This window comes from Crocuta crocuta, unplaced genomic scaffold, assembly GCF_008692635.1.
Source record: "Crocuta crocuta isolate KB4526 unplaced genomic scaffold, BGI_CrCroc_1.0 scaffold56, whole genome shotgun sequence".
NCBI lineage: Eukaryota > Metazoa > Chordata > Mammalia > Carnivora > Hyaenidae > Crocuta > Crocuta crocuta.
The window spans coordinates 1,682,286-1,697,024 of NW_027531334.1; the positions used below are offsets into that span (position 1 = coordinate 1,682,286).

Sequence of the window (14,739 nt, forward strand, 5' to 3'; positions counted from 1 at the left end):
GCCTTTTGCTTATTTTTAATGAAATCAAAACACTGGTGTTTTATGTTTTTGATTATTTATTCAACACGTATTTACTGGATAATACCTACCATGTGCCAGCCCAGCATCATGGCTAAGGATACAAGCTTCAAAGTCACCCTGCCTGGATTTCATCTCTGGCTCCAGACTTACTAGCTGTGTGCTCTTGAGCACGTTACCTCCCCACTCTGTTCCTCAGTTTCTTTTCCTATGAAATGAGGATTTGTAGTGCCTAATTCATAGAGTTGCTGTGACACTAATGTACGGAACAAATATAAAGTACTTAGCAGAGTGCTGAGCACAGACCAAGTACTCAGTAATATGTTTGTTATTATTATTATGAGCTGGGAAATATACAAAGTCTGGGTAGAAAGAGATCAAACAATCCTCAGATGATCTTTGAAGTTTAAGTTCTAGAACTTTGGGATTCTAAGCTTTGTAATCTCTCTGCCAATCCTTTCTAATAGAAATCTGTACATTAGGTCCTTGCTTTGCTATGAGTATCCCTGTCTGGAACCTACATGCTTTGAATATAATATACTCAGCACATCCATAGTATGCAGTTTTATTTATTTATACACTCACTTTATGCCTACCTCAATAATAATTACCACATAATACCCATCCATGGACTTTATATATGTTGGCTCATGTCATGCTCAGAACAACCATATGGGATTAATATTATCACATTTTACATTTTACAGGTAGGAAAACTGAGGCTCTGAGAGTGTCCATGACTTATGCAGTGTTATATAGGTCTCTTTGACTCCAAAGCCCATTCCCTCTTTCACCCAATTCACCCAACATGCATTTACTAAGCACATCACTTCTCTGCTCTAGCCTCTTGCCTATCAGGTGCTTTGAGACCTGTGGAAGGACCAGTGTCAAAATCAGTGGCCACTTCTCCCTAAACTGACTGATTGTGGACCGGGTGTTTTAGACATGTCACAGCAGCCATTGTTAAAGCATTTAATGTACAAATAAACTAAATGACTTTGGCTATGACTTCTCTCAGCTTACTTGCCTTCCAGTGGGCTTCCAGGTGCCTGACATTTCTCTCAATATTATTCTTCCACCTTAAGTAGCAACATCGTCACTGAAGCATGACTGAGGAGTTTTCCCTTTTATATACATCATGATTCTTGTGTTAGGACAGGAGGCTTCTTCTCTCCAGTAACACCTGATGGTACAGCTCTCTTCATAAGCACCTCTTCCCCCTTAAAGAAAAAAAAAAGTACCTTCAATTATCTGTTGTCAAAAGGGAGATAGATCCTTACTGAATATGATCATATGTGTCCAAAAAAAAGATACCATCCAATATATGGGCATATAATACTGCTTTCCCTTTCTCTTTTAGAAGCTCATTTCAATTGAAATATATAGGAAAAGTTGCCCACAGCTAATCTTTCAGGTAGCAAATCTCACCGGTGATTTAGAACGGCATTGTAGGCTGATAGCCTCAATCTCTTTCACCCACAGTGTGCCTATATTTTAGAAATCAGTTGTAGGAGAAAACAGCATCTTCTTACATGGTGAAATACAGTAGATAATATACATAGAGAGAATTGCAAACTCTGGGAGAGGTCTCTGTGGATCGATCCACTGGCCTTCGTTAGCTTAGAATGTGGCACCAACTATACCTTGCTGAGACAGGGCCTCAACAATGCTATATTTTTCTGCTTTTTATCTGAGACTGATTTAAGACTTAAGTCCCTAGCCCTAGAATTCAAAATGGACAGGAAAATATTTCGACTTAGCTATTTATACAATTTAAAAACTAGAGGTTTGTACACTAACTGTAGAGATGGAGGAATCCTGTTATTCTAGAGACAAGGTTGGTATCCATACCTGTTGGGCCAGAGTCTGTAAAGAAAACTGGAGGTTAGCTGGTATGATAGAAAGAGCGCCAGCCTGGTGGGCCACTGGGGCCCTAGGTTCCAATGTCGACTTGCTATTGCCTTTGTGATTTATTAGCCTAGGTCTCTGGACCTCAGTTTCCTCGTCTGCTAAATTAGGGCACTGGGGAGATGGATCTCCGTGGCTTTTTCCGGCTCTGGTATTCTCTGGGTCTGCGAATCGCCTTCCGTGTCTGCCATAGTCTGCCTTGCCAGCTCTGTTTGTCACAAAGATTAATCCATTTTAACTGTACCTTAGAGTGCTCCCGGGAGAGAGGATGGATGGATTGTTTTGCACCTATTATTGCATCAGAACTTTTGCCTTTTTAGATGAGATCGTGCCTTGCCTAAAATCTGTCTGCGTGTCTGCCCACTGACTTTGTCTGTGCTGATCTCTTGCCACGGTGCCTCTTCCAGCATCCATCTCCCTCCAAGATCTAGACTCGGCATCTGACTGTACCTGTCTTGTTCTCTGCAGCATCTGTCTGCTGCACTCCTAGACCATCGTTAATAAACTTTCACACATCACACGCAGACCCTAATATGTTGGCACCTGCACATAAATATCTACCGTTCATAAAGCTAGAGGAGAAAACTCCCTTTTTTTTAAAGACCTCTATCTAGTGCCATTTGTATTTGCACTTTTTGTTTAGTTGTAAGTTTTAATAGTTCCCCCTTTGAGGATTTGTCAGTACGAGCAGTATTGCTTATCAGAACACACCAACAGTCTTTTTGTAATATTCGCTTTTCCCCTTTGGTTCAGCCGAGCCTGCTGACAGATCATTCAAATTCAATTGTTTTATGTCTAAGCCGAACAGCTAATTAAAGTAGGGATGATTAACCTGACTGGCAGTGTCGCTCTCCCTCGCGCTCTCTCTCCCTCTCCCTTTCTCTCTCTCCCTCCCTCCTGCTCCAATCAGTCTTTTTCTCACACACTCTCTCTCTCCTTCCGTGTGTGTCTCTCTCTCCCTCTCTCTCTCTCTCCCCCCCTCCCTTTCCCTCTCTCCCCCCTCTCTCTTCCTCTCTCGGTCTCTCTCTCCCTCCTTCGGTTGGTCTCTCTCTCTCTCTCTCTCTGTCTCTTGCTCTACTGTTTTTTTTCCCTCTCTCTCTCTCCTAAACGTGGTCTGCTTGCTGATGGCAGAATGGCACTCGGAGATTTGTGCATTGTGTCTGGTTTCCTACGGGCAGGCTGACCCAGTGCCTCCAGGGACTTATCAATAGACCACTCAGAAGAGACACAGACAGGAGAGAGGAGGAGGGGTGGGGGGAGAGAGAGAGAATCAATATCAAGAATAGAAGGAGCTCCGAAGCCATTTTTTTTTTAAAGAAGTATCGGGACTTGGGAGAGGGTGACAAAGAAGGTTTTTCAAAGAGGCAGTGGAGGAGGTTCTAATAAATTTGGAAGGAAACAGTTCCCTGTCTTGGGAAAAGGAGAACTCCTGACTGATTAGCATTCACACCAGGTATGAGATGTTCGCTACCCCTTATCACTGTGTCGCAACCGAGATGGAAAAGCCTTTCTTTTTTTTTCTTTTTTTTTTTTTTTTTAGGAGACTAAGGGAGCATGTATTTTGCTGTGTTTGTTGTTGGGGGGTAAGGGGGGGTGGCGTGAGATCTGTGGGCATTTGTGTATGGGAGCAGAAAGAATGGAAGCAGTACAACGGGGGGTGGGAAAGAGTATGGAGTATGTTACTGTCTTCCCTGTCTTTGTGCACCCCTGGGGGGTTACCCAAGTTCATTTCTAGCAGGTGGATTTGGACGGGAGTTACTTAACGCTTGACCGCCAGTTTTGAAAAAAAGGAAAAGAAAAAAAAACGTTGCTTCCTATGTCTATTAAAGGAAGCTCCAATTTCTCTCTCTTCTCTCTCTCTCTCTCTCTCTCTCTCTCTCTGTCTCTCCCTCTGCCCGGCTCCCTCTCTCTCCCACTCTCTCTCCGTCTCTCTCTCTCTCTCTCTCTCTCTCCCCCTCTGCCCCCCCATCCCTCTTCCCCTCTCTCCCTCTCCCTCTCTCCTCTTTTTTCCCTCTTCTAAGCAGACAGCGGGAGGGCTCCTGGCTCCCAGCCAGCCCAAAAGCCTCTAAGTGTTTTGCACTTGTTTCAGGGAGTAGCTGCCCGGGGATTTTTCAGCATTTTCACTAGAGAACAAAGAGTTCTTTACAAAGGGAAGGGGGGGGGGGGAAGTGAGCTTAATGTCTGATATATGTTTTTCTATTTTTATTAGTTTTTCGCCTAAAAAGAAAGAGACAGGAACAGAACATTCACTCTATAATGACACAAAGACATTCAAAAGAAATCCGGTTATCTTTTCTCCCCATCACCCTAAGATATATACATAAAAAACAAAAAGGAAAAAGACTAATGAAGTTGGATATGTTGCTCTTTTCTCCTCTTTTAATCTTTCTAAATCCAACTGTTCTTATGCTCACTCTGCTATTTTTTTCTACTCACAATAAAAGTTGTGCAGGATGCATCTTCTCTTATCATCGCTTTACCCTTTCTGGGTCCCCAAAATCCTGTGGAGGAGAGGAGAGTACACTAAATAATCAATTTAGTGCTGAGAACATCCTCTACTTTTGCCACTTGGGTAAAAAGTTAATTAAGGAATTTGGGCTCCCCAAATACCAATGGGGTGCACTACTTCTTTCAGTCTCACAAGTGTTGATACTGCCCGTGTCACTTGTCAGTTATTAAGAAAAGGTACTAAAGGGAGCAGATATTTGTATTTTATTTTTGTTTCCATCTAATTACGTAAATGCCAAAAACCCCCAGAGAGATTTCTTGCCCCATCCATGATACACTAGTTCAAGTGAAATAGAGTCTAAACAGAGATTTTTCAACAATGCTGATTGCCATGTAGCTTTGTGTTCTCCACTTGATTTTTTGCCTATGCTTGTATATTTTTACCATAAATGTGTGTTTGTAGCAAACATTCCAGAATGCTTATCATTTTCAAATTAATGCTTCAACAAAAGAAAAAAAGAAATCAGCATGTGAACTGTATGTGCAAAATATACTAACCAATTCGATCCTTTCTAAATGCATGTATATCTTTATACTAATATTCTGGAATTACAAACTCAAGAATATGCTTTCTTTCTAAAACTTCTCCTCCTAATGCATTTATATCTTGATTGTCACTTGGAAATCTTTTTAAGGTACCTCACAGACATAAAACAGAACAAGGGGTAAATGCACAAACACCAGAAATATCCCTAAATATGTAGTTTTTACAGTACCTAACTAGAGATAACTATTTTACCAAGTGAAAATGAGCTACAACAGTTGTTTCAAGATTCAGAAACTCTTTTCTTTCTTTTTTTTTCTTTGTTTTATTTTCCCATTCCCTGCATATACAACCTATTTCTGTCCCTGGGGAGAAAAACAGTAGGGAAAATATAGATATATACATTTTTCCATATTTTTAGACTGCATTTATATAACTGCTTCTTAAGAGTGTAACACATATCAGGGCAGAGTGTGATGTCTACTAGTCAGTAAACCCTTCTGGCTGGGAGGTGTGAGCGCCTTATGTTTGAAGTAACTTGATAACAAGGACTCTTCGGGAAACCTTACTTGTGTATGTGTTGCTTCAGTAATGACCTTCAGACAAAAAATAAGAGCTAGGTGGCCACTTGAACTCCCTGAAAGACATTAAATTTAGGGGAACTTTTGACAAATGCAAAATTTTCTAGGGTAGCTCCCCTCTCATAGTTACGTATTTTTTTCAGGAGAATTCTTGTATTGCCTCCAGACTTTTCTTTTTGTAAAGATTTTTAATGCTTCTAATAGTGCTTCAGGAGAAAAGGATCTTTAAAAAGAAAGTCATCAGAATAAGAAAAGAAACTCAGTCTTTAAAAAGTTTTATATTGAAGGAGAGAGCTTCCCCACACACAGACACTTTTGGCTTGTTTCTGATTTTTTCCCCTGAACTCTTTTGTTGCTGTGGGCTGTTGTGTTTACATTTTTGTTTTTTGTTTTGTTTTGTTTTTTTGGTTGTTTTTTTTCTTTTTTGCTCTTGGTTTTTTTTGTTTTTTTTTTTTTTTGGTCTATTTTTTATGTGACCAAAGGGGTCTATGAAGGGGCAGAAGGGCTACGGGTAAGAGTCTGTTACTGAGAGCTGCACTAGCCCCTCTTGATCCCAACTCAGGCAGCTCCTATCAGCTAGTTGTGCCGCCAAGAGTACAGTGAAAGGTGATAGCTGTCATTCTGGGATTCTTCGTGGATCTGACCTGAGAGTAACACATTCACAGTCGAAGAGAAAAGGGAAAAAAAAATAGAGGAGGAGGAAAGAAAAGCTCTTTGAGCTGGAATACACTGGCCCTTTCTTCCTGTAGGCAATCCGCTCCAGTTCTTGGCGACGTGTCCTGCACTATCAGATATCATATGACTTTTTATTTAGATTCCTTTTCGGAGAATGGCCTGTTAGGACTCTGTTTGTTTTCTTTTATTTAATTTCCTTCTCCCCTCACCCGCTAGTTTTGTGTCTCTGTGTGTGTGTGTGTGTGTGTGTGTGTGTGAGAGAGAGAGAGTGTGTGTGTGCGCGCGCGCGCATGCATATGTGTGTGCAATTTTTATCTTTGTTTTTCTGTTGATCTGATGCTTTATTTAAGGACAAAGCTTTAATTATTTCAGTATACTGGTTTAATCATTTGCCAAAAAGAAACCTCATTCTAGGCTTTTTGGGGGGTCCATTTTTAAACACATCCATTAACACATGAGGCTAGAGATCCTAACTGGCTGCCGGTCGGCCCTTGGCCCACTCCCTCACCTTAACTTAACCCCCCCCCTTCCTCAGCATGCAGGGTAGTGTGAGTTAGGAAACACCTGTGCTGAGTTGAGAAGGAAATAAAAGTAGAAGCAACTTCTTCAAATCTGCACTCCTAGTTTCACTTTAATAAACTTTTTTTTTAATCGTTNTGTGAGGTCAGCTGAACACCCCTGCAAAGTAGAGCAAGGGCTGAAAGTCATTCAGAGACTTCAGAATTAAGTGGGAGATTTCAAGAAGATCTGTGAGATCTGGGGAACTGTGCAGGCTTTGGTAATACATGGTAAAATGGTATACTTGGGGATAGTCAGGGAGGAGAAAGAGAGAAATTCCTAGGCAGAAGTAACACAGGCATTCCTGCTGCCTTTTGTACTTTGAGAATCATATTTAATTATGTTTTTATTTTGTGTAACTTACAGTTTAGCCAGTTGATACTGTGATAGCCTTCCCTCCATGCTTACTGTATCAAACAGAGGAATTAAACTAACATTATGATGGGGTTTCTCCTAAATTTTTGATATATTTCTTTTTTCAGTTTTGGAGAGTTCAGACTTTAGTTAGCAGAAGAAAAACATAACTTCTCTAGGTGCGCAAATGGCTGGCCACCTATACGTTATTCTCATCATGATGTACTTTATCTACACATAACATAAAATATCCTGTTTGTATCAGGAGTTTTTAAAGTACAGTAACAAGCCAGACTCTCCTCAATGTTCAGATGACCATTACATTCTTTAAACCCACTGTTCTTAGTTCCTTGTTACTTTCTCTAAAATGGTTTTTCACAGACCTTAAATTTGTAATGCTTATCTTAGCCAGAGGTGAGTTCTGTTGAAACTTGGAGGGAAATTTATTCCACCCCTTTAAGAGTACCCAAAAGGGAAGGGAGAACTATTTTTCGTTCAACAAAAAATTTTAGAAGCCTTTCTTTCCCCCAGCGGAAAACTCCAAAACAGCTTTGTCTCAGAACGTTAAAGTTGGCATGGATAAGAAATGTGAGTTTTGCTTTGTTTGAGGAAATTTGTTTTTGAAACAACAATGTTATAAATATTTTTAAATTGCCTGCTGAGCATGCGCTGTGTCTGACTTTATTCATAGTTTTAAACACACACCAAAGTGCAGTCTTCTGAATGGCCACAGGTAAGGCTGTTGAATTGTATGATCTTTCTCAGAGCAACCTTCAGGGAGTCTACTCAGTTTTCCAGAAGGGAAAAGGGTGAGAGCTGAGTTTAGACCTGGACTCCCTTCTAAAAATCATAGAGCAAAAGTAGATTCCCCCATTCAGGCTTGCACACTATACTTAGGGTAAGTACTATTCAACTTTCCTTTCTTAACAGGAGTCGCTTGCCTTAACTTTTCGGCTTCATACTGGCAGAGTAAATTAAGAAAAAATTTAACTCAGTGAAGTGTTTGACTGAAGTAGAAAATTTGCAGATTTTTAAGGGCATCTATTGTGCATAAATTTGGGGCTACGAGAATTTGCCAGTGAAATGATAGCAGCTCTGTGCTTACAGAGCAAAGATGTGCTAGTCTGAACATGCCTGATCTCATCTGGAATCGAAAGCTAAATCTAGGTGGGCCTGTAATAATACCAGAAAAGGAACACATGTATCTTTTGTGCAACCTTTTTTTTTCTTTTCTTTTCTTTCTTTCTTTTTTTTTTTTTTTTTAAGCCAGGCTTCCAAAAGAGATGACAAAGAAGTAGGTTCTCCTCTTGTTTAATAAGTAGTCATATTTTGCTCCTGGAGATATGTGTTTCCAGTTGGTTTGGGTTGTTTTGTTTTGCTGTTGTCACTGCTGTTGAAGTATATTTTTTCCTGTCAGTGATTGTTAACACTTGCCATTTTTCAGAAGGTTTTATCTCCATTAACTCCGTTTGATGTTTCCTCACTGGGTTACCTTTCTCAAGTCTGCGATGACCCTCCCAGGCTTTGCAATTCTGATCGATTCTTGTCAGAAATATATTTATTCATTAGCTGTTTGTTATAGTTATGGTGGAGATAATGTTGTTTTTCGGGCCTTGGTAACTATCCAAACATTCATTTTGAGGTGAAATTTCTCATAGTTGTTCTTGACTCAGTACTGAACTTGTCTTAGAAAGACTTGAAAAAAATCCAATGAGCCGTTGTTGGGTTTGTTTTTGTTTTTGTTTTTGTTTTTTCAAGAACTAAATATTTTTGTAATTCCAGGTGGATTCTTTTACAAAATACATACTGATACGCAATGTTTTTCTAATTTGTCTTTCCTTTCATACTTTAAAACAGAACCTGAAAAATAAGTGTTTTAAAAAGAAAGAAAGAAAGAAAAAACTGCCAGGTTAATGATGATATTTTAAATGCCCAATTTAAAATAATTCAAAGTTTCAATTTCCATGCAACATATCACCTCTCAGTGTCAGTCAGAAATACTTTGTGCAGATATACATACACACACAGATAGCAACTCCACTTTACATTTATATTAATTTTATTTTTACCTAAAAGAGGATTAGCATTAATGCAAACTTTTATTAATTTATTGTATTCTATTTGTTTATAATTTAGAAATCCAGTTAACTATTGTCTCCATCTGATTATTTAACATACGTATTTACTTATTAATGTCTATTTGTGTTCTAATAAGGTACCTTAATTTATAGAGCATTTTTATAAGTCTTACACACACTTGAATTTTATGCAGCTATATTAACATTCACGTTTATTCAGATATGGTTTGCTTTGTTCCTATCTGTGACTATGTTAAGAAGTTTTCTACTTTCCCAATCTAGAAAGACTATGGCCATTTTTCCCTCTATATGATTTCTATATATCTTCAGTATTCTGAAGAAGAAACTTTTTAGCCTTGAGATCTCATAGAAAGCTTTCAAACAAGTGGGAGAAGTAATCTTTACCTTGCTATTGCCCAGTCTATCTGTTTGCCCTCACTGTGCTACCCCTCACCCCCAGCAACCCTGGAAAAACAACAATAATCAACATGATATGATAATTTTTCTGATCACAGAACCAGGAAATACCAAAGAAAATTGTGGCATATGTAGGAAAATGCCAGGAGCTTCTCCAGTAAGATCAGCTGTTTTTGTACTTTTTTTTTCTCTCCTGAATTTTGTTTGTGACTTTTTTGGCTTGCTGAAGCATATCCCCATAATCTTACGAAGCCACAGCAAATTCCCAATGCCACAACAACACTGTGCAGCTGGGGAGAGCCCAGAAGAACTGATCCTGGGTGGCTGCAGACTTCCCCAGCAATGATGCAAGGCTGGAGGAGTAAGTAGACTTCTCTTTGCTTTTTACTTGGGCTGCTCAACCGGCCAGGTGGAGTGGTTTTCTTTCTGTAGCTTCCCCTTTGCTATCTAGGGCTTTTCCTTTAGTAACCAATGGCTTCCTGCCTCTTTCCAAGGATGCTTTATGTATAGCAAAGCATCCCATTTTTTTCTTTTATATTGAAACATAGAAAGCTTTGGAGATTGGGAAGGGTGAAGGGAAGGGGCTCCGAGTATCCAGGAAATAGTCAAAATGGTCTCGGACTCAAAGCTGTTTGAGGGCTGTAACTTTTTACATTCTCTCCGCGGAGCCTCTGAGAGGTTGAAGTTAGTAAATGGGATAACTGTAGGGTGCAAACTGTGATCTAACTGATTCAGTAGATGGAGCTCTTCCCCCTAAGTCTGTATTTAAATTAATGTCCCACTCTGCTTTGTGGGGCTGTCTGTTTCAAGGTGTGCCATTACTACACATGTAAAATCAAGGGCCTAGAGAGCTGGAGAAGAGATTTCCTGGCACTTTTCAAAAGAGATAAAGCATTTGCTCTGAAACCCAAAACATAGTGCAGGGGAAAAGTAAGGATAGGGTGGGAAATGAAGTTTACATATCTAAATATCTCCCTGTGTTGATAGTCCTAAGTGTGAAGTTAAATCTTAGCACTTACTATACAAGTGATCATTACTTTAGATGCAGAAAAATGTATGGACCGTGTCAGATTTGGGCTGTATTTGTTACAAATCTTCCAGGCTATCTGGACTGTGCAGATCTCCTCTTATGTGATTCTGCAAAGGAATCTTAACACTGTAATGCAATTGTTTCATCCAATTAGTCTAGAGAACCTGACTGAAATGTTACAAATTCTGAATTGTGACAATGCAGAGGAGGGCAAAGCAGCTGTGTTAGTAAGGTGCCTTTGTGGAAGCCAAAATATTTTCAGCAATAACTGAAAATAGATCTCCAGTATCTGTTTTAATATGGAAAGAACTACTTGTTTATTTCTTTCTAAATTAACTGAAATGAATAATTGCCATAAAATTGGTCTTGGTGTTATATTGTTTTCAGCGCCAATAGAGTAAGTTCGATCATGCCCCTTCCCAGTACCAGGAGGGAAAATATATGTATTCTGTATGTAGTAAATTATCCTCTTTGGTGAATGTCTGCTCACAGATTGGAGATATTACTGCATATCTCTTGTTAAATCTTAATAAGATCATTTGGCCAAAGTAGAACTCAGCTTGGCTTTAGTACCCAAAGAAATAGCATTTTTAAGGCACTTGAATTTCCTTTGCATACCACGTGTCTGAGTCCGATACGGTCCAGGAAAATAGAGAGGATGAGACAAAATTATTCCTAAGCAGCCGCCGTAGGCCAAACACTGAAACAGTGCCAACCTGGACCAATCAGGCTGGCTTCTCAGAAGATACATGCTTTTGTCGAACATTTACATGAAGAGAAACAGGGAGGACGCCCTTGAAATTTCATTCATATGAATGATTCCTCACTAATTTCAATAAAGTCCATGGTAATAAATTCATGATTTTTATTTTTTTTAAAGCAGAAAGTGTGAGTTTTCTTGTCCAGCTGGGGATCTCTAAGTGTTGTACTCTGACAGCCTTTGAACAAAACTATCCTTTTGAATTTAAGCAAGTGAAAAACTTCTCACAGAGAGCAAAGAGTAAAATTGATGGAAACTCAAAATCAATTCCAAACCCATTTCTGGCATGATGAGAATAACATTTGTGCTGTGTTTAAAGCAGTTTAAAACAAGAAAATGATAAAATGATCAATATACTTAAAGCCAAAAATAACCAGGAGAGAACGATCTGTAATCCATTCCCATTCCTGAAACCCTCACTTTTGATCGAATATGAAAATAACCAAATAGATCATTTATAAGGTGGCATTGTCAGCCATATAATATAAAGCCACGATGAGATGCCAAACTTTCAGATCTATTAAGCTATGCTCTCATAGTTTAGCCACATTTCTAGCTTTGAACTACTGTGGATTTATTTATTTATGCATACCTTGACCGTAGAAAGAGCAAAGTTGAGAAATACATAGAATGTCGTAGTAACCCACACTGCCACTTCACAGTCTCTGAACTCTATTTATTAAAACAAACAAACAAACAAGAACAAAAAAAACCTTTAAGCTACAGCAAAAAGAATATTTTCAGCTATATCTCAAAATCAGTGAATTAAGTCAATGTGAAACAGGTTGAAGATTTCTCTGAAAATGCCTGACTCTCCACTAGTTTATTAAATTAAACACACACGTAAATATAAATCATGCGTATTTTAGGCTTATTGCCTTAATAGACTGAAAGACTAAGTTCACACTAACAAATTTTAGACCTGTAGATTCAAGGTCAGTGAAACGCCACTGTCCAGGTTTACAAATCCCTCTCTTGATACAAAATTTTGCCCCAGTGAATGATTCTCTGCCAAATTTTCAGAGTCATTTGACTGGCTAGTTACATATTGATCAGGTAAAATAAATTGTCCTTCTGGACGATGAAGTCCTAGCTGACAAAATTAAAATGGCAACAAATTGCATAAGCACGTTTAGTTCCGTTGACCTAGGGGGCAGTAGAAATGATGATAATTCTAAATGAGCACTGTGACGAACATCACTACAAAGAAGCATGTATGACTACATCAGTAAGAGTGAACTCAGTGGGCAGGGTTAGAAGGGTGAGACACTGGGGCTCCGACAGGGTGGGGACTAGTGACTAAAGTTATTGGGGATGTTTAAAGCTGTGGCAGGCTGGAAAATTATCATGCAGGGGAAAAAAAGGAGTCAATCAATTTTAAAAGTAGATAGGAAGGCAATCCTTTTTCCTATGAGATATAATCAAGTGACGAGTTCACTTTTGCTGAGAATTTTACCAACCTCCTAAGCTCTGGCTGTGCAGTGTGGGATACTAGTAAAGAGCTGTTGCACACATCTGCTTAAAGATTCCTGTAAGTGTAATTGTTACAGCAACTTGTTATGCTATTGTTTGAAGTTGAAAAGCTCTGCGTTAAGTGTCAGCAAAGCAAATGTCAGCATCATGGAATCATAATCATTACATCTTAGAGATTGAAGGAGCCTTAGATATCTCAATATGGGTGAGTGGGTTAGCAAACTCTCCAGAAAAAAATACTGAATGTATGGTTGCAAGACCATGTAGAATTTGAGAAAATATGTATTTTCATGTATTACAATGACTTATATTTGGAAAAAATTTAATAGGAAAGCTTAAAAATAGAGAAAATAAAGCTCTACAAATTTCATCTTGACTGGTGGTGCTGCACAATGGATTCTGTGAACCAGGGATCCAAATAGAGAGGAGTGAAAAAAAAATTCAGAAAAGGATAAGGTTTATTTTTATCAAAAGGGACAGGGGTGTTAACAGATTAAAAAATGCTATCTAGGCTTAAACCCTTTACTGGTAAGAAAATTTTAACCAAGAAGTGACAAAATTTTCTCAAGATGGGAAAGGTAAATTGTGTTAGAACTCAGGTTTTCCAGCTACTGCTCCTATACCACATCCTGGCCCTTAAAACATTTTTTATAAAAATGAAAAGTAAATGATATTCCAGAAGTAATTGAGTAAGAGAGCAAAGGAACCAAGCCATTCGGGTTCCTATTGCTGTAACCAGTCACTTTACCATAATGGAGCAGGAGCAAATGGATGCTAAGGATAAGGTATTCTGGGGAATAAAAGAAAATGCACCCAGATCTTGCACTCCCTGGACACACTCTTCAGTTAACACTGCTCCCTGACACTCATATCTCCTCCAAAGTGCCTTTGTATTTCATATCTCTTCTCCCATCTGCCCCCACAATGAGGTAGGAAGGAAGGAAGGGAGAAATGAAGGAAGGGAGGGAGGGAGGAAAAGAAAAAAAAATGAGAAACTATAGTTAGAAGATCTTTTGGAAGGAAGTCCTTCTTCCTAGAAACCTTTTTGTACAGATGGATGTATCTTATTATCTTATCAAAGTATGAGTTCTAATCAGAGACTGCTGACTCAACAAGTTTAAACACATTACAGACTGGGCTACCCCTTGCTTCCTAAGCACACAGCACATTTTCACATCCCTGTTCCTTGTCCCCTGGTGTTCTTTATTTCTACAATATTCTCTTTTTTTTTTTGTAAGTTTTATTTATTTATTTTGAGAGATAGAACATGAGCAGGGGAGGGGCTGAGAGAGAGAGAGAGAGATCATGACCTGAGCAGAAATCAAGAGTCGGACACTTAACTGACCGAGCCACCCAGACGCCCTGACAATACTCTTTTAATGGCTTGTCATGTTCTGTCCTACAGATTAGGCATTTGTGTATTTATTTATAATGTAAGAAACAAGTCTGTGTAATTTGGGGCAATGCATTTAATTTCACTGAGCCTCACTTTTCACATCTATAAATAGAAAAATAACTATTTTGCTGAGATATTATAAGAATTTTATGAAGTGGAGTGTACAAAGCGCTTGGCACGGTGGCTAGGATGTGGCCATCTCTTGATATCATTGTTGTTGTTACTACTACTATTATTAATATTCCTTTGTCTGTAGTTCTTTCCCAACAACATTCTTCTTGAGGTCAAAGATGGACCTTATTGAGTTCATTATCTTTACAAGCAACAATACAAACACAATGACTTTTACACAATAGGAACTGAATAAAAATATATTGAATCTTCTTATGCAAGTCCGTAGGGTCTATTACTTCCTTATAGAGAGCCTTACATTGTTTCCTGGAAGTTTAGAATGGTGGCTGGTTGTGGCCAGTGCTGACCTACATATGCCATAAAGGGT

At 38.9% G+C, this 14,739-nt stretch overlaps 1 long non-coding RNA gene across 1 annotated transcript in view; it reads right to left on the bottom strand.

The window, feature by feature from the left end:
- Positions 1 to 203: 203 nt before the first annotated feature.
- LOC144238133 (uncharacterized) overlaps positions 204 to 14,739 on the bottom strand; it is a 67,227-nt gene continuing 52,691 nt past the window's right edge. Inside the window, exons 3-4 of the long non-coding RNA XR_013337024.1 lie at positions 4,363 to 4,427; positions 204 to 1,238 (exon numbers count right to left, since the gene is read on the bottom strand). This is a non-coding gene — a long non-coding RNA (uncharacterized LOC144238133). The remainder of the gene's footprint in view (positions 1,239 to 4,362; positions 4,428 to 14,739) is intronic.